A 25,150-nucleotide genomic window follows, 5' to 3' on the forward strand; every position below is an offset into this window, starting at 1 on the left:
GGCTATTGTGACATGGGAGCAGTTCTCTGAGATGTTCCGTTCCAGATATGTTCCGCTGGTGGAGAGAGAGATGTTTGCCCAGGAGTACTTGGATTTGAAACAGGGGACTGAGTCGGTGAAGGAGATCACGAAGATGTTTACGGAGAGAGCCATGTTTTGCCCTGAGTTTGTTGCTTCTGAACAAGCTCAGATGAACCGTTACCTTAGCATGATCAAGACGAACATCTAGTAGGTTGTATCCACGCAACTTTATGGTTCATTGTTGGAGTTGCATAAGGCCGCTAGGCAGTGGGAGATCGAGACGGAGCTCTAGATGAGGGAGCATAGACTTGCCCCGACGCAGACTCAGCTAATGCCGAAGCGGTTCAAGGCCAGTGATGTTACATCCGGGAGTCAGAAAAGCCGCACTTGTGGAAAGTGCGGCAAGGTTCATGATGGTGCTTGTCGATCTGTTGGTGTATGCTACAAATGTGGCAATGAGAGGCACTATGTGAGGGATTGTCACCTGCTGGCCCCGGCTGCGAGTACTAGGATTTGCTATCACTATGATCAGGTTGGCCATATGAAGGTCAACTATCCATTGTTGATTATATTTGCTATCATCTCAGTGTCGAGGAGGCCAGAGCAGCTCCAAGCGTCGTGACCGATATGTTTCTATTATTATTATGTTGATTATATTTTTATGGAATGCTTATATTTATGTTTTTGATAGGTACATTCTTAGTGAACTATTTGCCCGCTCTTGTGTTATTTGACTCGGGTACGAGTCGGTCCTTTGTGTCTCGATCAGTTAGAGTGTCAGTTGCAGGTTTATATCGCCAATGAACACGGGTTTTTGCATCCGTAGTGTATCTGTGTTGTGTATTGGAGATCTTCGGGGGGGGGGGGGGGGGGGGGGGCTTATCCAATTAATCTGATCCCTATGACCATTGGGGATGAAAGCTTGATAGTGGGTATCGACTGGCTGAGTATGTTTGGTGCCATGATTGGTAGTTCGAACTCTAAGTGAGGGAGAACTACTTATCTAAGGAGAGGGCACTAAGGTCGGTTCAGGGTTTTGTTCAGCAGCCATGGCACGTCAATATATTCAACATGGGTGTGCGTTTATTTGGCTTATCTGGTTGACACTCGTGTATGGGAGCATACCTTAGTTTCTAATGTGTCGGGTGTGCCTCTCGAGAGGCAGGTTGAGTTCAGGATTCATCTAGTGCCAGGTGCGACTCCGATTTCCAAGGCACCATACTACTTGGCACAGCCTGAGATGCACGAGTTGTCCTATCAGCTTCAGGAGCTGTTAGGCAAGCAGTTTATTAGACCGAGCATTTCTCCATGGGGAGCGACGATACTGTTCGTCAAGAAGAAGGATGGTGAATACTGGATGTGCATTGGTTACCGGGAGTTGAAAAAGTTAACAGCGAAGAACCGTTATCCCCTCCCACGGATTGATGATCTCTTTGATCACTTACAGGGTGCATCTTGGTTCTCCAAGATAGATCTGAGGTCTGGGTATCATTAGGTGAGAGTGAGAGAGAAGGAGGTGGAGAAGACCACGTTCCGGACTCCTTATGGGCATTACGAGTACGTGGTGTTGCCATTTGGGATCACCAATGTGCCTGCTGTATTTATGGATTTGATGATTCGGGTATGTGGGCCGATGCTCGACCGATCTGTTATCATGTTCATTGATGAAATTTTCGTATATTCCATGACCAGAGAGCAGCATGAGGAGCACCTTCAAGAGCTTCTGGGACTTTTGAGACGGGAACAACTTTATGCCAAGTTCTCGAAGTGTGAGTTTTGGTTACGAGAGGTCCAGTTCTTGGGGCACCTCATTAACCACGATGTCATTTTGGTCGATCCGGACAAGATCGAGATGGTGACGCAGTAGGAGGTTCCGAAATCTCCCTCAGAGATCAGGAGTTTCTTGGGTTTGGCAAGGTACTATCAGAGGTTTATTCACGATTCTCCAAGATTGCAGTACCCCACACTCGTCTGACGAGGAAGGGAGTGGATTTTCGGTGTGGCCCTGAGTAGCAGTCGTCGTTAGAGACTCTTCGATAAAGGTTATGTGAGGCCCCAGTATTGACCCTTCCGGAGGGAGTCGAGGATTTTGGGGTATTCTGTAATGCATCCATCGCCGGTTTAGGGGTGGTCCTTACGCAGAGAGGGCGAGTGATCGCTTATCCTTTGTGGCAGCTAAAGCCTCATCAGACATGATATCCCACACATGATTTGGAGGTTGGGGCATTGTTGTTTTCCCTCAAGATTTGGAGAAATTATGTTTATGGGGTCCATTGTACGGTCTACACGGATCACAATAGTTTGAGATATCTTATGGATCACCCGAACCTGAACATTAGGCAGCGCAGGTGGCTGGATGTAGTAAAGGATTATGACTGCAAGATCCTTTAACATCTGGGTAAAGCGAATGTAGTAGCGGATGATTTGAGCCGTAAGTCGTCTGGGTCTTCAGTTGGGGGATGTGTATGAGGATATTCGTTGATTCTCCACTTTTGGGATTGATCAGAGAGGCACGGGTAGAGGGAGTTCGGAAAGAAAACTAGAAATAGAAGAGGATCAGAAGTGAGATCGATAGGTTTGTCACTGATAGTCGAGGGTTATTTACCCGATCTTGTCGGGTTTGAGATCCAGTTTCTGGTGGGATCAGGGATTATGCTCGATGAGGCTCATAAGTCTCGTTTTTCTATACACCCAGGAGCCACCGATATGTATCGGGATTTGAGATTGAGTTACCGGTGGCCTTGTATGAAGAGGGAGATAAACTGGTATGTCGAGAGGTGCTTGACCTACAGGATGGTCAATGCCGAGCATCAAAGGCCGCATGGCAAGCTGCAACCACTAGAGGTTCCCATGTGGAAGTGGGAACATATCACCATGGATCGGCCAATGGTTTTGATGCTATATGGGTCATCATTGATCGATTGACCAAGAGTGCCCACTTTTTGGCTATTCAGGAGAGGTCTTCATCCAAAACGTTGCCCGATGTTTATGTCCGGGAGATCGTTACTCGTCATGGGGTTCCAGTTTCCATTGTTTTAGACAGAGATGTTTGGTTCACATCTCTATTTTTTGCAGAAGTTCCATGAGGAACTGGGCACGCGGTTACATTTCAACACCGCTTATCATCCGCAGACGGATGGTCAGAGCGAGCGGACTATCCAGACCATTGAGGATATGTTGCGGGCTTGCATAATTGATTTTGGTGGGAGTTGGGATCCCTACCTACCTCTTGTGGAGTTTTCCTACAACAACAGCTATCACTCCATAATTGGTGCCCCACCATTTGACCTCTTGTACATTCGGAGATTTCGTACCCCGGTCTGGTGGGGAGAGGTTGGTCATATGGTCATAGGAAAGACTGAAGTAGTCCTGCAGACCATAGACCTTATTCAGAAGATTAGGCAGAGACTGCAGACCTCTCAGAGTTAGCAGACGAGCTACACCGGCCATCGCCGATCAAATTTGGAGTTTCAAGTCGGCGATATGGTGCTCTTGAAGGGTGTGATATGCTTAAGGAAGAGGGGGAAATTGGGTCCCTAGTATATTGGACCTGTCTGTGTGATCGACAGGGTAGGCAGGGTGGCTTATCGGTTGAATTTGCCGAGTGAGCTCAGACAGATCCACAAAACTTTCTATGTCTCTCTGTTGCGGAAGTGTGTGTTGGACGGTGAGTCAGTGGTTCTTTTGGATGATAATCAGGTCGATAAGCACCTGAATTATATTGAGAGGCTGGTAGCTATTTTGGAAAGAAATATGAAGGTCTTGTGCAACAAGGAGATACATTTGGTAAAGGTTCAGTGGCAGCATCGGAGAGGCTCTGAGTTGACATGGGAGCCGGAGGCTGATATGAGGGAGCATTACACCGAGTTATTCGCTGTAGCACACTTCGAGGTCGAAGTCTAAGTCAAGTGGGGGAGAATTGTAATATCCCAACAATGAGGTACTTCTAATTTTGACACTATAATTTAATTATATTGCAATTTGACCCTAAGTAAAAGATAGAGTGCAATAAGGGCCCAAGTGGCATTTTTCGCAATTTGGGTGTTGTGGCAGGTCGCCATGCGTAGGTGTGTACGCTGAGCGTACTAGGGTGCACCCTAGTATGTTGTTCATAGATTTGTATGCACGGCATACACTCCAGGCATGTAAACCCTAATTTTCAGGGCCTGTAATAAGATTTGAGTATTGGATTAAATCCATGCTCATCTGAATCATTGCATGGATTTTATCACGAGTGATTGTGAGACGATAATATATTATATTCTGGAAACCAAGACATGTGAGATGTAGTTTACAAGTCGGTTGCACATTGACATATGTAAACGCACCAGTAACTTGGTGTTATAAAACATATTGTTGTGTGTGATTTGATGAGTAAGTAAAAGCAAGCATTTGAGTCGAAGTTTATCCATTCCTTTTACCCAATGTGGATAAAAGCAATATCTGTGGGCTCGTCGATGATTTAGTGATGACACCCTAAGCTCTTGGCCCAGCCTAGATTGATTTGATTTGTTCAATTAGTCAGTCGTCATAAATCGGAAATCGGGAAACAACACATGAACAGAGAGAATGATTATAATCCATGTCTCAGTTCATAGGATATCTTGTAGAATGGAGGAATATATTATCCCTTATCTAATGGATGCGTCATTGACTAGGTCAGAGTTCGACAACGGCTTTTAAGAGCTATGATTGCTAGTCGGGATTTTGGAGTCGTACTTACAATAATAGTTATTAGACTTATCCGAGTGGGAGACTGTTGGATTAGGTATCTAAGCCCATAACTATAATTGGTATGTACTTGACCCGAGAATAGCATGGTCCATCTGGGTTGCCTTCACCAGAACAATCTGATAGGATGGCTATTTGAGAAAGAGGTTATTTATGATTTATTAATACATTACAAGTATAATATATTGATTGTGAAATCATATTATTTAATTAGTATTGATCAAGAATTAATTTGGAATTAATTTAGTGATCAAAAGAGACTAATTAAATTAACGGGGACTGATTATGTAAATCAGTGATATATATAGTGTTTGGGCTATTGATCCATGATGGGCTAAGTTTCTGTAAGTATCCATGAAGAGTTAGCCCACATGAGATATGGATCATAACCTAAGTGTGTGAATTAGGGTTTAACCATGACTCTTGGAATCCTACACTATACAAATGTTACCCCTTATCCAAAATCAGCCCACCTATATATTCTAAGAGAATCATAACCGATTTTAGAGTGTCTATACTCTCTCTCAAAAAAGTCCTCCTTTGTTCATGGTGTTTGTGAACCATTTAAGGCATCACACTTGTGGTGCTAAGCTCTTGAAAGGCCAAAACTACAAGCTACAATAAAGAGGTATTCTTCCAACTTGATTTTATGATTCATGTACCAAAATTGTATGCTAGTTGTAGGCTTCATGCTTTGGAATTTTATTGCATATATAACTAGAGAAAACTTAGATCCAAAGCTATTAGGGTTGTATGTGCACCATAGGAGTGCTATCGTACACAAAACCCAACAGTGGTATCAGAGCCTAGGATTGTTTTCTGTTATATTTGATGCTTGGTTATTTTTCAAAGCTGAAAAATCGATTTTCTGGCCTCTAAATGATGGACTCGCCGAGTCCAATGCCTGACTCGACGAGTTCACTCATTAAAAGGGCAACTCAACGAGTCCAGTTCATGCACTCGTCGAGTAGAGGCTTCTGTTTGCAGAATTTCAAGTTTTTGGCCAGAATTGGATTAGCATCATTACCACAAACTGTTTTGTAATCATAAAAATCGTATTTTCTAAATTGGTGATGATGATCCTCATCCAATTAAAGGACAATTGTCTAATTTTAAGATAATAAGATAATTATTTGTATTATTTGATATGAATTGCCTTGCTATGAGTTAGATTAGATCAGTAGTGAAATTATATGATAATGTTGTTAGTTAAAATTGATCTAAGTTGTTCTTGAAGTGAGTTTTGTAACTTGTCCTCAAGTTATATGAAGATTCTCATTCATGAACATTAAAACTCATAAGTTTTCATAAGTTATGGAAATGAAAAGGTTTTCAAGAGTTACAAAACTTGCCCTCAAGTTTTAGTATTTGAAAAGTCTCAAATTATGAAAACATTAACTCTAGTAATTGAAAGGTTTCAAAAGATGCAACTCTTAGGTTCATAACTTAAACATTAATTAAATAGTTTTAATTTTGAATTTTTAATAACCTAGATGCTTTGAATAGTTCAATTACACCATGTGGACTTTATTAAATTGATTAATGTGTTTAATTAAAAGAGTATTAATATATTCATAATTATATGGTTTGAGTTTAATTAAATTAAAAGTCTAGTTTAATTAAAAGATTAGACCACCTAGTATTTTAATGTTTAAAATACACCCTTATACTATATAAAATTAAAATTATAATATATTATATATGTATCGGTAAAAGGTCAGTCTTACCATTAGTAGGCCTCATTCACGAAGTCGGTCTCTAAGGAGGGTATAAGGTTACTGCCTATAAAATGGTGGTTTAATGGGTGTCCACTCTCACCCACCGCTTCCTTGACTTGTGGAGCGTCGTTAGCCGAACGGGTAGGATAGGTCATTAGTTCTCATTAAAAGTATAATGAAAATACGAAGTAACAAAACACTTATAAATTCCCAATCTTAGTTACTTAGGAAAAATGTGAATTTGGTGCTAACCCATGAAATTGCACTTTGCACCTTGTTAAGTCGTTAGTGGAGCGTGTGTGGTTAACCGACACACTAATTTGGCACTAAAAATGTGTGGCAAAGGGTAGCTTGGTGTTAATCATGGATCAATGGAGTGTGTGTGGTTAACTGACACATTGATTGGATGAGTTGTAACATTAACTGTACCAAGCTAATTGGCATGGTTATTGACACTTTGTATGTGATCTTCGGCATCCCAGTCAGAAACTTGAAGGGCATAATCGAGATTTAAACATGACATTGAAAAGTTCAATGAATCTCAAAAGAATCTAGGAATTTCAATTCATTTAAAACCTAATATTCAATTTTCGTTTTTCATGGTGGATATTGGTAAATCGTCATTTACCTACCATCAAATATTTTGCAATTGGATTATGGCATCCCTCTTCCGAATTGTAAAATATTGTGTTTGGTCCTAGCCTTAATATTTCATGTTAGGTGTTATATTAAGGACTTAAATCAACTAACTTGAATTTCTCCCATGTAGATGTCTAGTTCAGACAACTATGGTCTTCCCAAATATTTTGGAAAAAGCTTTCCACATGAAGATGATATTCCTCAATATTATACTTCACTTCCTCCACCTCCTCCAATAATTCTCTGTAACCCACAAGTTCAAAGACTTGAAAAGTTCAAGGTCACTCAAGCCCTATTGGCTAGCAAACACCAAGATGGAAGGTCTGTGTGTGCACATGTCTTGGAGATGAAGTCACACATTGACAGGCTGGGAATGTTAGGAGTAGTGGTGTCGAGGAAGTTGGCTGTTGACTTGGTTCTTCAATCACTTCCTAAGTCATATAGTGAGTTCATTAAAGATTACTATATGACAGACCGCGACATGTCCCTTATTGTTCTTACCTATTTGCTAATTGTTGCTGAATCAGAAGTTTGAGCTGCTGGTAATGAAAATTTTATTGGAAGATCTACTTCCCACACTTCCATGGACATTGACAATGGAAACATTGGAAGTCCAGAAGAGATTTCTCTTTCTAAGGGAAAGGGAAAGGCTAAGTCTGAGATTTTCCTGTGTACCATTCCAAAAGAGTCTGTTTGTTTCTATTTCCAAGAGAAGGGGCATTGGTTGCGAAGCTGCCCTAACTACCTGAGAGATCTAAGATATGGTAAAGTCAAAATGTATGACTCTGCCTCAGGTAAGTTCACTATCTAACTCTATTAAGTTCCTACTTATAGATTCTTAATACATGATGTGATAAGATTGCATTTTGATGTTTTGTAGGATCAAAGAAGAGAAAGGAAGTTTGAAGGAACAGTAAGCTAATTCTGATCGTGAAGAGATGGATTTCGATCGCATAGTTCGATGCTCAGAAGTTTGAGCTGCTGCTTAGGAGTTATGATAGATTGCTTTGAAATATGTAGCGATATAGTTTTCATATGTATTTGCATTATAAGGAGATGTTTTCTGGATTTTATAAATAAATAAAATTTTGATTTTATCTTATTTATATTTCGTTACAATGACATTTGTGAAAAATTCATGTTTGTATGATCTATTTTTAGCAATATGGATTTGATTCTTTCGTTTGTGGTAGTGTCTAAATTTACCAAATAAGGAAATATTCTCATCACCAAGTTTCAATTGGACAGCAACTTGGAATCATGCAACTTGTATTGTATGATGAATGAGAACCTTCATCTTTGGGAAATTAAGACTAATTCCTTGTTCACAAGTATATATGAGTCAAGTGAAGGACTAGGGGATCGGGTACACTTGGTTGTGCACTGGTCAGGTCCACCACAAAGAACGATAAGACTATTCGTCATGATTTACTAAAGTTTAGTAAATTTGGTTATACTTACAAGATTAAGTGTAATTCTGAATCATTGAAAAAGTTTCAATGTATAGCAGAACGAATAAGAAGAATCAAATTAGGGAGAAAGATAAAAGTTTCTCTAATCTGAAAAGAAGGGAGAGTACTTGAGTATCGTGTTTTATGATCATCTTAGTGATTATGGAACCATATCACAATTGATCCTCGAAGTGCACTTGTATGGCTAAGAAGAGGAATCGGGAATTGTTGAAATGGTTAAATCAAAAGGTGAATCATATTTCGTTCCAAAATCGAGTCTTAGAGTCATTCTCCAAGATTGTGACTTGAGTGACACATCTTAAATAGGTTTAGAACACATCATGAAATGTGGAGTAAGAAATGGTTCTTGCTCATGCGCATTTGAAATTGGTGGTTGTGTTGTTTTGGATAAAACAAAGAGCAACTAAGACCAATTATATGAAGTGTTATTCTTGATAAGAAACCACGCTAACTCTTGAATATTTGTTTGTCAAGGAATGATTCTTTACAAAAGAATCTTATATGTCAAGAGTTCAGTGGGAGTCTTAATGATCTTGAAAAGTTTCAAGACCTAATCAAGAGTAAACCTATTGCTAAACACTAGCGCACAACTTGAGGTTTGCAACCTATCGTGTTGACATATTCTTGTTTCTGTGACCATTCCAGTTAAAGTTGACTATGCATGTGAGTTCTATGAGTGCTCAATTGTGTGCATAACAAGTTGGAAGCAATGATAGTCCCTTGAGCTGCCAGGTGGCAAGAAATTAAGATTGAACAAGTTCAGTCCATATAAGTTTGGATTCGTCACTAACGTTATCTTGTGATTATGGTTATGCAAAATGCACATGGATAGGAACACATACACCATAACATCTAAGTGTCATAAGGTTTATCTCCAATTCATGAAAATGATTGCAAGGAAACGCTTTCACTAACTAGATTTTAAGGAGATAGCAATTGTGATATTTGCATTCTCAAATTCCATTATGATTACGGCATCCCTCTTTATAGTTTGAATTGTGAGAAATGGAAAAAGGTCTAAACAGTTGAGACTTATTGTTGTAAGCTCTAAAAATGTTTAGACACACATGTGAGCTATCTAAGGAAAGGTGTATGAGTTTGAGAAGCCTAGATAAAGTCTTATCGAAGCATTTTGTATCAGAAATTTGAACCTTGGTAAGAAAGTCAACAAGTATTGATTTCTAGAAGTCCAGCTGATTTCTGGGTACATGTCAAAGCTAGTGGGAGCATAAGTGTTATGCTAGTAAGATAATAATTATTATGCTAGTGGGAGCATAGTTATTATGGTAAGTGTTGCGAGTTAGCAATGTTAATTGTAGAAAACAAAAGTTTCAATTCGCAAAGTTGCAGGGTTTGAAAAGTTGTTTTGCTATAATTAATGGAGAGAAATTCATACTTCATTTCGAATCTATAAGCTTAGATTGAGATTTTAATCGAATTTAGTCATTGACATATGTGAATGTTATGTTCAAATGATTCAACATAAGGAAATTCTATATGTGGAAATATTATAGGGAAAGACTGGTAAAGTATCATGTATTTATGTGAGACATTATGAATCGTATTCCATATGCTTCGAATATAGGATCGATTACATAAGCTATAACATTAATCTGTTCTAATTTTCCATATGCCTATGGCATTAAGAGGGAAAAAGGACTAGAACGAGATATGACTAAAATGGTTAACCAATTGTTAAGGACAATCTGAGGTTTACCAAAGATTGGTTGTTGATGGACAGTTGGAAGTAAAGTGTAAATTTTGGAAGAATCAGATATGGAAATGTTTCCATAATGGGAGTTGGATATTAAGAATCTATGTGTAGGTTAGAAACTTTTATGCAAGAAGGATGTTCAAAGGAATGTACTTTGAATTTGAGACTTCGCTTCCTTGGAATTTTTTTGTTATCAATCTGCAGTGGAAAGTTTTGTAATTTCATTGTCCAAGTCTCTGCGACTTTGGCGCATTGACATTACAAAAGGATCATTGCATAAAGGTTAGAACCTAACACATTCTAATAGTGACAAGAATTTGGTATTCTTACACTTGGGATAAATATTTGGAATCGTGAAATGAGCATCATTGAAATATTGTTAATTGATCTATTTCACAAAGGAAGGACCATAGGCGAACATAGTGTGCATGCTTGGAGCATGGGATAACTATTTTTTTAATTCAAGTATTAAGTTAGTTAATCGAAACATTATACAATGAATAATGTGTAATCAATATGGTGATTAACTAGAAGCTGTTTTATTTATATTCAAAAGTTTTGAGACCATATTGAATTCGATTATTCTTGTGTTTCACTTAGCATGTTTTGACTTCCCGTATAACTAGGTTATTCAAACTATCCATAGTCGATCATACTTTGGAAGTAGGTATTGAGGCAAGACTGTCATGAATCTAATTGTAGAATGTCTAGGTGTTTTAGACATAACACAAGTTTGTTGCAGTGTTCATGAGTACTCCAGTAATAAGATTTGAGTATTGGATTAAACCCACGCTCATCTGTATCACTTCATGGATTTTGTCACGAGTGATTGTGAGGCGATAATATCTTATATTCTTGAAACCAAGACATGTGATTTGTAGTTTACAAGTCGGTTTCACATTGACATATGTAAACGCACCAGTAACTTGATGTTATAAAACATATTGTTGTGTGTGATTTGATGAGTAAGTACAAGCAAGCATTTGAGTCGAAGTTTATCCGTTCCTTTTACCCAATGTGGATAAAAGCGATATTTGTGGTCCCCTCGATGATTTAGTGATGACACCCTAAGCTCTTGGCCAAGCCTAGACTGATTTGATTTGTTCAATTAGTCAGTCGTCATAAATCGGAAATCGGGAAACAACACATGAACAGAGAGAATGATTATAATCCATGTCTCAGTTCATACGATATCTTGTAGAATAGAGGAATATATGATCCCTTATCTAATGGACGTGTCATTGACTAGGTCAGAGTTTGACAACGGCTTTTAAGAGCTACGTTTACTCGTCGGGATTTTGGAGTCGTACTTGCAATAATAGTTATTAGACTTATCTAAGTGGGAGACTGTTGCATTAGGTGTCTAAGCCCATAACTATAATTGGTATGTACTTGACCCGAGAGTAGCATGCTCCATTTGGGTTGTCTTCACCAGAACAATCTGATAGGATGATATTTGAGAAAGAGGTTATTTATGATTTATTAGTATATTACAAGTATAATATATTAATTGTGAAATCATATTATTTAATTAGTATTGATCAATAATTAATTTGGAATTAATTTAGTGATCAAAAGAGACTAATTAAATTAACGGGGACTGATTATGTAAATCAGTGATATATATAATGTTTGGGGTATTGATCCATGATGGGCTAAGTTTATGTAAGTATCCATGAAGAGTTAGCCCACATGAGATATTGATCATAACCTAAGTGTGTGGATTAGGGTTTACCCATGACTCTTGTAATCCTACACTTTATAAATGTTACCCGTAAGCCAAAATCAGCCCACCTATGTATTCTAAGAGAATCATAACCGATTTTAGAGTTTCTATGCTCCCTCTAAAAAAAGTCCTCCTTTGTTCATGGTGTCTATGAACCATTTGAGGCATCACACTTGAGGTGATAAGCTCTTGAAAGGCCAAAACTACAAGCTACAATAAATAGGTGTTCTTTTAACTTGATTTTATGATTCATGTACCAAAATTGTATGTTAGTTGTAGGCTTCATGATTTGGAATTTTATTGCATGTATAACTAGAGAAAACTTAGAACCAAAGCTATTAGGGTTGTATGTGCACCATAGGAGTGTTATAGTACACAAAACCCAACAGTACTTGACCCAATAAGCCATTCTCTCAGATCTTTGGAAGGGTCTTGATTCATAAAAATGGGTTATGAATGGTTGTTTTTGCTCCATGCATCACTTAGAAGGTCTTAGCGCATTAAGATGTTGAGTTTTGGTGTTTTAAGCAATTATTGGACATGCAAGGCGAGAAAGTTGGAAACTTTATGACTCTTTATGATATTTTGGCCATGGATCTGCAATAGGATGCACTAAGTCATTGTATTAAGCTCTTCATATTGAAAGAGAAAACCTTGTGAGTACGTCGTGCGTACCTATGTGTACTTCAAATGTACTCAGTCAGCCACCCTCTTTCCAGTCAATGCGAGTACGCTCTGTGTACCTCCAGAGTACGCCCTTCGTACACTCACTGAGTTGACTCAGCTGGGTTGACTTAGTTGACTCAGTTGACTTTGACCAAGTTTAACCAAGGGGTATTTTTGGGTAATTTGAATGTTGTTTGAAAATTTGTCATTTGGATTAATAGGTAGCGATTAGAGTTGAGATTCGAAGTCTGAACCTCATCAGCTATTGTTCGACCTTTGAGGTGAGTTTTCCTCGTTGTACTTGCGGGTCGAAGGCACCAAGGCCGGATCATGGGATTAGATATTATGTTATGTGATAGTATGTTATCATTCTGTAGTGATATGTTACATCAGTATCCTGCTATATAGGATGATGCTATGCTTAGTGACCTGTAGATCTGCCTGATTGTCTGTTGACTAGTTGTATATGTTTATCTCTTATGTATATGTCGACATGTTATGTGTGGTTGGGTTGAGGCGGACCAGTATAGACCGAAGGCCAAGAGACCCAAGGTGTCCTGGACAGACTAAAGGCCTGAGAGGCATACTAGTCAGGCCGAAGGCCCGAAGAACGGTCTAGATAGGCTGAAGGCCCGGTGAGGCGTTCCAGTCAAGCTGAAGGTTTTATGAGCGGTCCAGATAGTTTATTAGGCGACATGGCGTTCCAATCAGGCTGAAGACTTTGCATGCATGTTGTTGTTAATATGTTTATGTGGTGATACTTTGGGGGAACTCACTAAGCGTTGGCATACAATTTTGGGTTGTGGTTTGAGGTACTTCGGATGATCATGGGAAGGCGAAGGTGTGACCATACACATCCTCTTGTTTATGGCTTATGATTTTGGGAGACTCTGATGTTTGGAAAATATTTTGAAAACCATGATTTTTAAACATTTTATGATTTTTGGTTGATTTTAAAGATTTAAATTTCTTGTAATTTTTATGGATGTTGCAATTGTACTTTAGAGCCAAAGGGATAAAATTTGAAAAGTAATATTTCAGACTTCTTGCATGAATTATGATTTTATTTTGGTGTGTTATTAGTCATAAGTGATTAGATAGAATTATGGGGCTTGTCAATACCTAAGCATGGATATAAAGATCACCGAAATCGGATTTGAAACGTAAAAGGTTATAGTTGTTTAAAGTTAGAGTTGTGAAGTTATCTCTTACGCTGAATGCAGTAAGGTCCCATACACTCATCTTAGGAGGAAACATTAATCGGGGTTGTAATGACCTATGTTGAGCGTAGGTTAGCCTACGCTGAGCATAGCCGCGACAGAGCAAAACCCTAAATGTAGGGTTATGATCCATATTTAAATGATCTAACTCCTTGACGTCATCCCCTTGTTCAGCCTCCACATTCCTAAAACGCTCCTTTACAATCTCAAACCGTTAATTATGAGTTTTGGAGCTTTAATTGATTTTTGTATGTTGTTTGAAGGAAGAAGGTGTTTGTAGAACCAAGTGTAAAGCTTCAAGGTGTGTGGATTAGGGATTTGCATGCCAACCTCTATCTCTGTAAGGTAGAAAGATTTCATCTTGATGCGTGTCCATGTTAGATCTAGTATGGTAGAGAGTTTTATGCTTTTGTCCCCATAATCTTTGTCCTTGTAAGTATGGGTTACTCCAAACCTCTTGAATGCCTTCTTATGACATTTTTTAGGTTATAGAGTAATAAAAATGAGAGCTTGGGCACTCTCATCCATTCATGCATGGGTTTTTGAGCAAAAGATGGTTTTATAGACGTAGAGTTTGTGTTTGTGCTTATTCTACATATGCAAATGGATAAAGTCTGGGACTTTATCCGTTACGGCATTCATTTATATTAGATATGGAAGTTTGTGGCTTTGGCTTTCTGTACGCTAAGCGTAGCTCTACATTGAGCAAAGATCAACATGCTATTCTTAAAGTAAGTCAACCGAGGGTTGACCGTTCACTTTTTGATCGGTTTCACTTTTCGTAAACCATGTTGGGATTTAGTCTTGGAAGGACAAAATGGTCTTTTTCCCAAAGGAGGTTTGATTGTGATACTTGACCTCTTGTGATTTAGTTATTACCTTAATTTTTAATTAGGTTTTTGTTACGTATATGTTTAGTGTGAGGAAACTCAGTATCACCAGCTCGAGTGCATGGGTTATATTGTGTTTAGATTGAGGTAAGTCTTCTCATTATACTATGTAGAATGCTTTGTCTTTGTGATACATGCATGGAAGATCAAGGTGTGACCCTTGGCATATGTATGAAAACCATGATCTGGCTCTTGACAGTTATATGAAATACTAGGATCTAGCCCCTGTCAATTATGTGTACGACTAGGATCTGGCTCATGATATTTATATATAGGATGCTTGTTATATTTGTGACACTTGCATGGTAGAACAGGGTGTATCCCTTGGCACTTGTTTGTAATACTGGGATTTGGCCCACGTCATTGCAAGGAAAGACCATGATTTCGCCCATTATAGGAAGTGACTGTAAGACTATGATTTTGCCTATAGAAAGCACTTTGTTGTGTATGGCATATGGTATTTTGGGGAACCCACTAAGTTTTGTGCTTATGATTTTGTGGGTTAAATATTTTCAGGTACATCGAGTTCCAAAGGGAACGACCCGACTTGATTGCACAGTATTCCTAATGGATTTTTCCGCAATGATTACTATTGTTTTACTCTGATGTTTGAAAAATACATTTTACTATGAACGGGTTTAGAACAAATGTTGTATGGATTTGATGGTTTAAAAATGAAAACTCTTATTGGTATTTTGGGATGTTACAAGTTGGTATCAGAGCCTTAGTTTGAGGGATTATGGTGGAGTCTCGGATGTGTCTATACTCAAACTAGGGAATTGATAATCTTTTTGAAAGAAAAAGAATTTTCTAAATTTTTTTTACAAAGAAAAGGGGTGTGATGCGTGCAATCATCCGAGCTCAAGTAAGTGATTCCCAAAATATCCATACATGTTGATATGTTATGTATGAGATAGTATGATATGCGTGCTAGAAGTTAGAATAAGGATATGTTCAGGGTTTCATGCTTGGATGCCTACTAGGAGAGATGCTTATTAGGAAGGATGCCTTTTGATGCTTTGTTTCCTATAGAGTTCTACTGCTCAAATGCATCTTGCTTAGTTATTTGTAGGGCTTATAATGTTTTTAGTTAGCTACTAAATGAATATGTTAATTTACATGCAACAAAGGTTAAATAGTTTAAAAATAATTTATTTGGCTCTATTTCGCAACTCTTGTATGAGTCCAACCATTGTAGGGCAGGATCTTTTAGTCGAAAATTTATTAATGTTTTGATGCATGTAATTGTATTCACGAAGTAGTTAGCTGACATTAGTAGGAGTCTTTCAGCAGCTGATGGCAGGGTGAGATGGGAGCCCTAGGTGAGCCTGGGAAGTGCTTTAGTGTGATGGGTGTGCTGTTTAGCGAGTTTTGTGAGTATCATTATGAGGACGTGACTTGGAGGATTCGAGACAATTCTTGAGGAAAGTATGGTAGGTGTGGATGGTAGTATTGGGTCCATACTACTAAAAGCACAAGATCCATAATTGAATCAAGGAAAGTGAAAAGAATTCTAAGAAGCCTGTAGAATGAGGAAATCTTCGAGTATGTTTTGATCATTTATATGTTGGCATTTCAGTATGGTGGTGAGCACTAGAGGAGGAGGTTCTGGTTCACGTTTTGGTTCAGGCTCTGGTATTGAAATGACCGATGAGAGGATATGTACGTTCATTACGTCAGATATCACTTACAGGATTTTGAATGCGACTCCTATGATGTTTGGTACCATCAAGGAGGGGATAATAAAGCCACTGGAGGATCAACTATGGGCCTTTCGCACTAAGATTACAGCTGTTCAGTTAGGGCACAAGCTCTCTCTTTTCTGGAGTTCAAGGCTTGCAGAGCCCCAGAGTTCTTTGGGAAGAATAACCCTATTGCCAATAGACGGTGGATTGTGGAGATGGAAGGTGGGGTTTTCATCTTTCCTTCTGGGGGATTAAGTATGTGACTGGTGGGAGGAGGTTGGCCATGCCTTGGGATTTGAGGACGTGGTGACCATGTCTTGAACCAGTTTTGTGATGAGATTAAGGGCGAAGTTTGCACCTATCATTGCGGTGAAACAGTTATCGAGGGAGTTTCATGAACTTTTCAAGAAGAAGGAGACTGTGGCAGCGATCACCGCCAAGTTTAGGGAGAGGGCTCTACTAGTTCCATAGTATGCTGCATATAAGGAGATGAAGAAGACAAGATACCATGATATGTTGACGGATAACATTCAAGAGTTTGTGAGTCTGTCCAGTTGCAAGACCTTAGTGGATATGATTTTCAGAGCCTGGGAGCGGGAGATTGAGTTGGAGCTTCGGACAAAGTGGAATCTAGTTTCACTTTAGATAGCAGAGGGCTCAGCCAAGAAGCCTAAAACTTTTGATTCATGAGCTAGAGGCCATCAAGGTCGAGGCCATTATGGCAAGTGTGGGAAACCACACGATGGAGCATGACAAGTAGCAGGTTTGGGCTGCTACAAGTGCAACAGGATTGGTCATATCAGCAGCGATTTTCCCCATGTACCGAGTCCAATATGTTTTCGCTACAATCATACATGCCACAAGAAGATAGATTGCACAAGACTAACGAGTAGAACGGCGAGGGCACCTGCTCTAGCTACCTTGAGGATTACTAATGGCCGCGATGGCAAGGCGGATGTCCCGACGGTGAAGAGCCAAGCATTTCAGTTGAAGGCCGAGGAGGCCTAAGTTCCGCTTATATTGTCGCAGATGCGTATTGTATTCATTTCCTTTCTCATTTCATTATTTATTTTTATGATTATGTCAATGTGTGAGAGACGCGATGTTTGAGGTGTTTAAGTCTTGACCTAAGGTTTAGGTTTTCTCTATGATTGTCTGGTTATTATTATTCGAAGGATGGTCATATGCTGTTTAGCATACCAAGAGTCACAATTGGAGTGTATCTGGTTGAGACGGTCTTAGGCTTCGATGTGCAAGACATCATCTGATGGTAGTTTGAAGCCTAAGAGAGGAAGAACTAGGCAATCTGTTTGGGATATCGATAGTCGTTTTGATTTTATGGTTTTAGCATAGTGGGTCAGAAGAATCTGCAGGGCAAATATAATTGATTTTTTGGTTCGGGTTTACTGAGGCATAAGAAAAGGATGGTTGACCATTGTCTAGTTCCTATAGTTAGAAAGTTTCTCTCCATATTCTCAAGTATTTGTAGTGGAAAACCCTATTTCGTGTATCAATCGAAGTCACAAGAATTAGTGCGGAATCCAAATTCAGTGATTAACACGAAACAGTTAAAGCAAATTAAGAAAACAATCAAAAATCTTCAATGCACACTATTAATTATCAATAGACGGGTGCATAAGATTCTCTTACCCCCGGTTCTCTCTTTCTCTCTAAACTCGATAACAGCTTCTTAGAATCACTAACCCATTCACGGCTGTAACAATGCTATATAAATACTTAGACCTAACCATAAAAGTCCAGCCCAAAGCCGAACCGAAATCCTTATTAAGCCCACGGAAATCACATGGTGATTTCGGTCCAAACACCACCGAGAACATGGTGTTTTCGGTCCTAGACCGAGAACTCTAAAAGTCATCTAATGTAAAGTATAAACCATAAACTATGTCCTAAAAATCTCTCCCTTGGTTTATAGCTTTCTTTTCTTTTCAAACTTCTCTTTGATTTTGACCTTCAGCATTTATCTTCGATTTCTTCACAACTTCAAGAAGAACATATGAATTTCTGCATGAATAACTTCATCTTGAATAGTTGAACTTCCTTTAAAATTTGACTTTGAGCGCACATAGGGTAAAGAGGCTTCTTGTATAGGTTCTTGTAAATCAGCACTTTCAGCTTTGAGAAACTCTTGAGATAATAACAAAGAGACCAATTCTTCTGGATCACTTCAACATGTTTATAGATAGCAGTAAATTGATTGAGGAGGATTCAATGCAATTTGACACATAATTTCAAAAACAGCTTCACCTTGCTTCCGGGGTTGAAAGAATGTGTGTTGAAAAATAATCTTCACCTCTTGTTCCTTTGAATAAGTATTCTTCTTCGATCATAGATGTGTCTTAAAAGTAACCATGACTAAAAAGTCCCTGTGGATCACAGAGTCATAAAGATCCTTCTCACCACATTTGTTCAAGGACCCAGCCTTGGCTCAGATGAAGACTACTCGCAGTATTTGTGTGAACACGGAGGAATGCACTGTGATTTGTTGAGTATCGGAGAACTACTCATGGCTATTTTTTATGTTAGCCCCTGCATATCCTTGATCAAATATCTCAATACAGTTTTTCAAGTTAACAAATTAACTTGGCCCTTGGCGAGACGTTCAATGGTTTCTGAATCTTAGCTGAGTGTACCATTCTAGTTCCAGTGATAGTTAATTAGGAATAACTCACAATGCCATCCAGTGACAAAAATATCCGAGGACATATTTTCACAGTTTAGCATGACACGAGATCAAGGTCGTTTGGCGGGACATTCAGCGATAATCGTGCCTTGCGAGGTGCATCGCCTTAGTGTCAATAACTGTGAATTCCTTACCTGTGGAGAATGTATCCGAGAATACATTTGAGTCTCAGCAGTTTTTCATGACAAAGAGATTGTCAAGACGTTGGGCGGGAAGTTCAGCGATATCTATTTCCCGGTTGGGTGAATCGCCCCGATGCCATTTCAATTCTTAGGTAAAGATAACTGACAAAACCAATTTGACAATCTATACAGCTTTAGACTTTCAAATCCTTAGATACGCCAGTTCTTAAACAGATACTGCCTAACTGAGAGTTTGTACAGTTTCATGCCTTTAATACCGTGAATACGATAATTATTTAGAGAGAAACTACCTAACTGACAATTTGTACGGGTTCATGCCTTTAATTCCTTGTGAAGGTAGTGTGAAGTGTAACTCCGACAATTTCTTTCAAGATCGTTTATTGCACATAAAATTCTGACACAGTCTCGTTGAGTCTCTTCTTGTTTTGAATTCGCTTTTTAAGACAAATGATATTTTGAGATAAAAAAATAGAAATAAACTTAGCACACAATAAAAATGACTAAGAATAAAAATAAAATTAAAATACGCTCAAACAATAAAAATATTTTTTATTTTTTTATTTTTTTGAAAAGGAAATAATAACAGAAATAAAATAATTTCGGATTTTTGAATTTTATGATTTTTATTTGGTTTTAATTCTCCCCCTAAATTTGTGCATAGAGGAGAAAATAAGAACAAATTTAACGAAAACAAAAATAAAATACAAAATGTACAGAACAAAAATTTATGTCAGTTTTCAAAACGAATCATTTTATGAAAAACTCAGGAGTATCAAGAAAATTCAAACCGTAAATCAACAATTGAAGATGCATCCAGATAACCTGAGAGAAGTAATATTTAGAAATAGCAACGTATTTAGCTTCAACTATGTTTCAATTCCGGAACGAAGTTAATGATATTCAAAATTCATCACACCATTAAGTACGGTCCCCATTGGCGATCTTTTCTTTCTCCCTTCCCTCAAATGACAGATGCTCTCATTTAAAGTTCTGAATGTCATGCAGTTGAGAGATGTCTCCTGTCATGTGTCTGGAACAGCCACTATCAACATACCGAATTCTGATGATATTCCTCCATAGCTTCTCCGTCACTGAATACGGGATTAATTGGTCTTGGTGTCACAACTGGCATTCTAGCTAGGAAATTCTATTCCTGTGTAACCATTCAACTATTGTAAAACTTGTATTCTAAGTAAATCTCACTCAATGCACATTTAGATTCACCATTCATGTTCATCAAAGAGTCTGAAGCCCTAAAGATCCATGGTTTAAGTTCATATTGGACTAGGAGTTCCTTATTGGGCCTAATGGACCAATAAGCACCCAATTCAACTTTATTGGACTTAGAAACCGTAATTGGACCATAATTGGATCCAATTCTCAAATTTAAAACAACTTGGACCATTTGGGCCTAGAATGATTCATTCTAACCCTAATGGGCCTTATTGGGCCATAACTAATCCAATTAACCCTAGTGAGCCATAAGCCCATTCTTTTACTCTAAATTGGGTCGTGAATACTTCCAAGAGCCCAATGGGCCGAAAAACCTTATGTTTAGGATCCAAATGTCCTAGCAAGAGTTAATGGGCCCAATCTACTCCACTCTTTCTTCTTGGCCCAAAATTCGGCCCATGTATAAAAAAAAGGAAAAGAAGAGATTAAGGGGGGGGGGGGGTTGACTTTGAGTGCCACCTCCATAAAGTCCAACATACATCTAGGCTATAAACCACCATACATCCATACTAGTCACTTCACCATCTCTCTCCCCTCTCCTCTTCTACTCTTGGCCAAATACAACACACACACACACACACACACTCCACCAAAATTCTCTCTAACACTCTCAAGGATCATCCTAGTCCTTCTATCAAAAATCTCGAAATTTTCTTGGGTTTCAAGAAGGTTTTCACAAGATAATCATCACTTCTTGGTAAGTGTTTACACATCCAAGCATATAAATCCATTCTCATGTTACATCCCTCTTTTAAGCAAAGTCTTTGGTGATTTTGTTTCCTAGAACTTCTTAAGTTCGAAATCTACTCAAGGAAGCTTGCTAGGACCAAAATCTTCTTCATTTCTTCTTCAAAACCGAAACATCAAAGGAAAGGTGAGTTCATACCCCCCTTGTTTCGGTTTTCATATGATTTTTGGGGGAGAATACAAGTAAAATGTGTAGATCTATGTGTTATATGCATGTTTGGTGTGAATTCTTAGTTTATTTGACAACAATGTGTTAGATCTTAGTGAATCTTGAAATTTTAAGTATTATGTAGCAAAGATCTAAGAACTATAATACTATATATATATATATATATATATATATATATATATATATATATATCATATTACCAAGCCAAAGGAGAACACATGTTTAAGATGCAAAAGAATTCAACAAAAACCTTGTTAAAGGTCAAAATTGTCAAGAAAACAAAAGATAAGGATAAAAAGCGAAAATTCTATTTTAAAAGGGGCCAAACTGGTCCTACATGTATAAAAAGGTATTTTTATGCTAAACATACTTTCACAAGGGTCAAAAATGCAAATTTAAGCTTATTGGGCCAAACTTTTGGGCCTCACGGCCTTTGGGCCCAATTTGCGAAAAAATGAGGTTTTAAGGTTTAAAAATGTTATTTTGGCAAAAGTTTGAGTCATAACTTTAAATAAACCAAATTTAGAGGTGAAAATATCATTTATTTTCAAATTGGACCAAAAATGTAAGGTTTTCCAAAACTGGGCCGAAAATGTAAACTTTCACCCAAAAAGGAGCTAAAAATGTAATTTTCTGCGAAACAGGGTTTTAAATGTGAAAATATAACATTTTAGATCAAAACTGTAAATTTACCGACATTTGGGACAAACTTGCAACCTTTTATAAATTATGGACTAAAGTGTCATTTTTACTAAACTTTGGGCCTTAATTAAAGATTTGAGTTTCATTAGCCAAAAATGTCATTTTTACAAAATGAAAGCCTTTTATCATCAATCTATTAAGCCTCAAACTAAAACAAACAACCGAATCAAAAGAACGAACAAATTACGTCAAAAGCTATTTATTGGGTCCAATATTCACATTTCTTGGCCATTGGGCCCTAAGGGCCCCATTAAGTGTGTATTGAGCCCAATGTTTTCCATGACATGTTTATTGGGTCTTGTGGCCCACTTACATGTTAATTTGGGCCTAAGTTATGGATTACATGTTTGTTGGGCCTTTGGTGGCCCATTTACATGCCTATTGGGCATAAATTACCCTTTTACATATGATTGGGCCTTTGTGGCCAAATTTCATGCTAATAGGGCTTGGAATGGAAATTTCATGTGTTAGTAAACCGTAATGATACCCTTATGTAATCATTAAAATACGTAAACATATTCAAGTACCTTTCGAATACCAAAAACATCCCACAAATATGTAAACATTAAACATAATACAAAGAGAGGTTAAGAATCTAGTGAGACTTGTCGGTTGGCACCACTGAGTGTACTATCGTAGCCGGTAGTTATAATCAGAGTTTCCTGCTAGGAAAGTGGGAGCTTGTGTATAGATCTATATGGGGTGACCCCCCACGCCTTAGTTGTTCGCTACAGCTAGACTAGGCCAGTCTAGGGCGACAACATCCTTAGCAAGACCGGCATTTGGAAAAATACCAAGACGGGCGACCTAGTCATATCATGCATGGTTATAACGGCTCATATAGGGATTCAATACCAAAATATAACCATTTGAAGATAAACTCTTTAATTGTGTTAATGCAAACGACTTATTTAACGATACAAGAATTTTAGATGTTATTATAAAACAGAAAATATCGGATTTTCTGGGGAAGTTATTCATATACAATTATCATTTATTCAAAATACAACGAATCTAAACTACACTCTTACAAGTTTTATCTATTAAATTCACACATGCATTTATACTCGATTTTCATATCATTTTCAAAACATTTTACAGAAAATATCGGATTTTCTGGGTTTTTACAAAAGATACAAAGACTTTAACTCAAATATACTTATGAACTCACCAACATTATATATGTTGACCGTTTTCAAAATAACTTGTATTCTCAGGTAATCGTTAAGCTGGAAGATATGCAAGTGTGTATGGTTTTGTTTATGTAACATTACTTATCGTACTTTGAACAATTAGAACTCATGTATTTTAACAATGTACTTGATGTGAACAATGCTGGTTGTATTATGTAATGTTGGTGATGAATGTGTTACGTTTCATGTATATTCATTGTAATGATTATTGAATTGATAGTCACACCAGCCCCCAGACGTTTTCGCCGTCTGGTTCGGGGTGTGACAGGTTGGTATCAGAGCAATGTTTATAGTGAACTAGCATATCTAACCATACATGATATGCAACTATAAACACAATGGGACTAAATAACTCTGAACAAAACTAAAATCTCACACTTATGTGCGCATACTAGGATAATAATCTAACAACATCTAATAAAAGCTTCTGGAGGAGATCGAACACTATGATTAAACCTGGGCAGTTATGTAGTAATACTAGGGATAAATATAGCCTGATCAACTATATTTATTCAAAATATGACCAACATGTGTTCGGGAGTAATCATAGCGGAAGATGAATCCAAAAGTCTACCTTACTCTCGAAAACTCTAGGGAACCCAAAACTTAAATAACTAAAAATATACTATAGGAATAATCAAAACGTGACTTGTTCCCACGCCCCATGCAGCCGCCATGGATGATGATCAGCAAGGGGCGCACTTCTACCAAGCACTAGTGGCTCAAGGGATGCTTGAAGAGGATAGCGAAGAAAGGCAAGGGAGAGCCCATGATGCTGGACCCGACGTGGAACAGGAAGAATATGTGGTAAGTGATTACGAATATGACAAATCTGATCAAGATTTAGATGAAGAGAAGGACGTAGAAGAGGCACGTAGTGAACCATGCCTATCGAAAGCCCCATCCGATCCCCGCACGATTCTGAAGGGTGATACAGACTATCTATGCTCCCTCGAGGAAGCAATTATCAGCCTCAAGCTTCAACTTTTTACGGCTGAAGCAAGGGCTGTACGAGCCGAGCAAAGGGTAGAGGTAATCACCCAAGAGGCGGATGAACTGGCTGAACTCCTGATACGTCAGCTCGACGATTGAGTATCATCGTCATCTCTTCTGATAGGAATTGCTCTACTACTTGCTATATAGGCCTCACCGTTTGAGGAATAAGCTGTATCCCCTACTAATATTATGTTTTCCCTCTGGCACGCCCCACCATGACTAGGAGCAGTAGTAGCTATCGTTAGTATTAGGTTTCTCTTAGGCGTTCTATGCTATGTACTACCGACTCTATGTTTAAGTGATCACACTACTCATACAGCCGTTATGCTACCAGATTTTTATTTTCCTTATGCACTGTATGCCATCTGGAAACTTTTCATGTATCAAAACTATTAGTATTAATGAAAATGCTTTATGCTTTATCATGACATTGTTATCTGCTATGTGTTCTATTTCCTTGCTTTATGTCAACGTGTGAAAATACTTGAGTACATGCTATACCCATAGTCTATAGGATCACGAACTAGCAAAAACCATAGGCACTCAACATCTTTCCGTTCCATGACAAAAAGATGCCTCAAAGACCTAACCGTGGAAAGAACGCAACACCGACCCCACCTGAGATAAACTCGGTTGCATTCCAGGCAGCAGTGTCCGCTGCGGTCACTTCAACACTTGCGCATATTCGCAATGGAAACAACGGGGAAGGCAACGGGCAGGGAGTCGGAAGCACCAATTAAGGGACGAACCATGGATCCACACGAGCATGCACCTACAAAGATCT

The sequence above is a fragment of the Lactuca virosa genome, chromosome 4 (assembly GCF_052849685.1).
Source record: "Lactuca virosa cultivar CGN04683 chromosome 4, Lactuca_virosa_CGN04683_v6, whole genome shotgun sequence".
Taxonomy (NCBI): Eukaryota; Viridiplantae; Streptophyta; class Magnoliopsida; order Asterales; family Asteraceae; genus Lactuca; species Lactuca virosa.